Source organism: Pseudonaja textilis, chromosome 1 (genome assembly GCF_049901715.1).
Source record: "Pseudonaja textilis isolate UNSWEBS1 chromosome 1, rPseTex1.2, whole genome shotgun sequence".
Taxonomy (NCBI): domain Eukaryota; kingdom Metazoa; phylum Chordata; class Lepidosauria; order Squamata; family Elapidae; genus Pseudonaja; species Pseudonaja textilis.
This window is the reverse complement of record NC_141990.1, coordinates 110,884,500-110,889,207: the sequence shown is the minus strand read 5'-3', so window position 1 is coordinate 110,889,207 and position 4,708 is coordinate 110,884,500. Positions and strand designations below refer to the sequence as shown.

The following is a 4,708-nucleotide window of genomic DNA, read 5'->3' as shown; positions in this document are numbered from 1 at the left end:
TACCCTATACTTTGCACATATGAATGGACCTGACATAACCATTACAGTTGGACCACTAAGGAGAAAAGTCAGTGAATCAAGCCAAGAGTAAACAATATGCAATAAAAAGATTAGGAGGACACTTACGAGGAGCTTTAAAACTATCTTTAACTAATCATCCAACGCTTATTGGATATACAGATTTGGATTAAGCTGGAGAGGAACCCGATAGGAAATCCACTATAGAAGAGACCTGTTCTTTCTCCTGGATTCACCCATTGCCGGATGCAGCAGGAAGCAAATCAAAATGGCCCTCCCCTTGACTGAGGCTGTGGAACAAGCATGCCACGAATGGCAGAGACAAGGCAGGTCAGGCTCACATGCTAAGCTGCACTGGGGGAAGGACATGCAAGCAGAAGAAAAAAGGTAAGATAAAACTGAAACGTTGCCTGACAGATGATAATGGTGGCAGATGCACTTATCAAGTCCCTGTTCAGGGATTCTTTGCTCTGATCTGGAGATAGGGGTTGTCTGGGAGCTTGCTGAGTGTAAATGATACTGAAAATTATCTGCAGCAGTTTATCAACAGAATCGCATTGCTATAGCTGAAGAAGCAAACCTCAAGCACGGAGCTGTCCCACACTGCCCTATTCTTTTCACAATTTCCCTGGTTTGGATCCAGCCTGCAATTTGGGAAATAGCAGATCGAAACTTAATTGATTAAGAAAAAACAAAGCCAATAACTATATTTCTCAGTGGCTGGAAACCCTTTACTGCACGGTACTTTTATTGAAAACAGAAAAAAATTGGACTTCAGATTTATGGATTTGATAATTAGAAAGTGTAGCTTATGGAAAACAGGAAATTATGATGTAATCTTTGACAAAGAGGGTAAAATGCATTTATAACTGCTGTAAAGGAGATTAAAAGCTGTTTCTTTGTATCTCTTCTTTATTTGCTTGGGGGTTTTTTTTGCTTATTAATTTCTGAAAATTTGTATTGTTTTTAGTTTGTAAAATAAATCTCTTCACTAATAATAATAAAAGTTAATAAGGGGAACAACAAATAGGTGTCAAAACCAGTTCCTGAACTAGAGATTTAATTTCATTCATTCATTCATTCATTCATTTCCATAACTGCCCAGTTCAACAAAGGGACTCTGGGTAGATTACAATTCTAAAGTAATAAAAACAATTTAAACAGCATTTAAACAAGAAAAGCTTCCATTAAATAAATATAAACAGCAGGCTTGATGATTAAAGCCAAGCAATGGGACCTTTAACCTGTTCGGAACCCATTCTGGGTACATTAGCTTTCCATTTATTAAAAAAAATAAGGTGATCTTTAAAAACAAAAACAAAACAACTTCTGCATATTGTTTTACAAGCCAAGGAAGTGATGCTCTCTGAGCTTGTTTTCTTGCAGAAGTTTCATTACTCCACCAGATAACATCTTCAGTGCTAGAAGAAAGTGGGGTTTGTTCTCTTTTTATATACTAGTGACTTGCCCTATTGGTTTTTCAGGGTGAGTTCTTGGTGGTTCTTTGATTAGTCTTTTGTTGATTGTCTGAGCTGGTAATTCTTTGATTGGATATGATGACCATATTCTATGGTAACTACACAAGCCGTTTATATAATATAAACAGATCAAACTCCACTTCCTTCTAGCCTTGATGATGTTACCTAGTTGGATAATAACCTAATCTGCAAGAAAACACCCACACTCTGAGAGCACCAAGGACTGCATTATTCAACTGTGATCTACAAATATTCCCTTCTATTGAAACCAAGGGAGCACCAGAACAAAAGAGAAAAGACTAAACCTATTTCAGCAGTGATTTAAAGAAATAAAATTATAACAAAGCAACTAGTGTCAAACAAAGTCAAACAAAGCAAAGATTCATAGCAGAAACAGGTTGTGCTATCCACCAACAAGGCTATTCAGAATGAGCATTTTATACCTAACATGCTTTCTGCACACATCTTTTGTAAGTTGGAACTGAAAACTCTTCACTTTGCTAAGCTTCTGGGCCAAAGAAGCTGTCTTTCTTTTTGTGCTCATGCCCTCTGATCCATAAGCATAGCCTTCAAATAAAATATTATCTGACTTTATGAATGCCTTGCATTTTAAAAACATTTTGCACTGTTATCACATGAGTAGTCCTTTAAACTTTTATGTATTGTGACCTTGTAAATTGTCTGCTACTCTATTTCCCTCATATGTTGACATACACAACAGCCTAGATGGGTGTTTTTAAATTTATTTCCTGATTTCAGCCCCTGGTTTCAATCGAGCCCCTTCAAGTCTATCTGTAATCACTATAGTCTGCAAATCACATGAATGTCATACGTTTCTATGGTGAAATTTGGAAAGCATGTCAGTATTGGTTCTATATTATCACTAGCATATGTTCTTGAAAAGAAAAAAAATGTTTGGGAAATGTCGCAATTGAAAAAGAAGTCTTTCTGATGCTGGAGAAAGTAATACATTGTAGGTCCAAGTACATTTGTTGTTGTTGTGAATTTTGACATGGGGTAAAGAAAGTTAAACAGTGTGTTCTTTCTCCCCTATTTGTCTTTCTTTCCAATTACTCATGATCTCCTTTACCTCTTCAGAGATCTGGTAATCCTAAATTTGCAAAATCATATTTCCTTCCTCCCTCCCTCCCTCCCTCCCTTCGGCATTTAATCCCATTCTATAAAGCAGAACTTGAAACCAGAATTAAACCTATTTATTTATATGAGGAACGCCAGCTTACTTGTGATTTGAATATTCTGGCTAATGCAGAAGGAAAAAGGAAGAAAGTGCTCATGGGATAAAATTTATTCTTGGTTTATATACTGTGTTTATTAGAACAAGATTGTTATATCAGAAACCAGGCTACTGGGCATTTCACAAGGGAACTGTCCTAGCCCTTGATATATGAAGCTTATATTTATAAGGGTGCTATTCATAACTTTCTTTGTCAAATGCGGGATCAAAGGGCAATTTCTGTTTTTCTTCTCTTGCCATGTTACCAGCACAAGTGCCGTTTTGAAATTTCCATTTTTCATGTTATACTTTTCCTTTTCAGTAAAACTGAGGAAGGAAAGACTGCAACTCACAGATGGGGAATGACTGAGGAGGATGTTTGCATATGGCAGGAAGAGAGAAGAAGGATGTTTTCCGTTTACAGGTTCTTCCTTAAAGCTTTTCTTTTCTCCGTGTTTCTTGTATTTAAAAACAAAATTTTTAAAAAAGCCATTTTATATAGTTTAATATATGCTGGCAATTGCATACGGCTTTTTCCCCAGCTTTTCTCTTGGTGAAGGTGAAAGCAGCGAGTCAATTAAAAAAAAAACTCATTTCATTTGGTTTCTTTTAATTTCAGTCTCAGCTCTTGATGTGAAGCCACATTACACCCTGTTGTGCTCACAGGATGCACAATTACCAGCCTGACCGGTGTAAGTCTGAAGTGTCTTTTGAAGGAAAGGAATGAAATTAGTAGTTTCCAGAGATGAGATGCAATTGTGTTCTTCGGCTTGGTTTGGCTCTCCAGATTTGGGGAAATGCCCTGCACTGTCATAGATAGACCCCTTTGCTTCAAAACAAATTCAAAGCAAATTTGTTCACAGGGATGAAAGTACATGGAATCTACAGGTGACAAACATACCCTTATGGAAGAATCCATAGAATGGTGTCTGGGATTGACCTGCATTTTTAATTAACATCTGTTTACCCAATCTAGCTTTTCTTATTTCCTGCAGCTGCAAGAAACTTCCAGCTGCCACCCCAATTAGGTATTTTCCCCGCTTTTGTCTTAGCAGGTGCCCAATAGCTGCTAGACATTTTATTCTTATTAATAAATCTTCTTTGCTAAAAGAGCGTAAACTTTGGTGAAGGGGGACCAAGAGGTTGAACTGAGCCCCTTTGTGAGTCACGTCCATGAATTAGCAATAGCAATAGCACTTAGACTTATATACAGCTTCACAGTGCTTTACAGCCCTTTCTAAGCAGTTTACAGAGTCAGCATATTGCCCCCAACAATCTGACTCCTCATTTTACCAACCTCAGAACGATGGAAAGCTGAGTCAACCTTGAGCCTGGTGAGAATTGAACTGTCAAACTTCAGGCAGCCAGCAGTCAGCAGAAGCCTGCAGTACTGCCTTCTAACCACTGCACCACCATGGCTCATAATTATATTCCTCGCTACAATCCAGACTCAACACAGCGTGCTGAGGGGGTGAGTCTTCAATGCTGCTAATATAGGGACCATTTTTTATAAATCTGTATTAATTGTGAGTGTATTGAGCATGTTTGGGAACCACACTAATCTATCTGTTATGAAGTCTTCTTTTCCCTTATCACAGCAGCTGACGCAACACTCTCACTGCCTACCCTGTATCGTAAATGCGTCAGCAACAAATATGGGCATGACAGTCTTGCTTTGAGCCATTTCAGATGCTTATCCAGATGTATTTTCTTTGGAAAGAGGTCAATGAAAGCTTAGGGACATTTTGTAGTGCTTGCATTTACTTACAAATTAGACAAAGTAAGCCAAGGATTTAATATAGGGGAAGTCCACATTAAACTATTCAAATATATTCCAGGAATTGGGAACTGATCAGTTTATGAAGAAGTTTGGCTAAATCATGCTGAGGCAGTTGCAAGAAGGTGACAGAGTACTTCTTCTGTTAGTATATCAGATTCTAAACATTGATTCAATGAATCTTGCAAATCTTTAGCCTTT

General features: G+C 37.7%; 1 long non-coding RNA gene across 2 annotated transcripts; it reads left to right on the top strand.

Annotated features, from left to right (window-relative positions):
- Positions 1–240: 240 nt before the first annotated feature.
- Positions 241–4,194, top strand: LOC148127765 (uncharacterized). Of its 2 annotated transcripts, XR_015741097.1 has the most exons (3): positions 241–348; positions 3,053–3,154; positions 3,350–4,194. It is a non-coding gene; the product is annotated as an uncharacterized LOC148127765 (long non-coding RNA). The 2 variants fall into 2 exon arrangements; XR_015741098.1 differs by lacking the exon at positions 3,350–4,194 and having other exon boundaries at positions 3,053–3,208.
- The last annotated feature ends 514 nt before the right edge of the window (positions 4,195–4,708 follow it).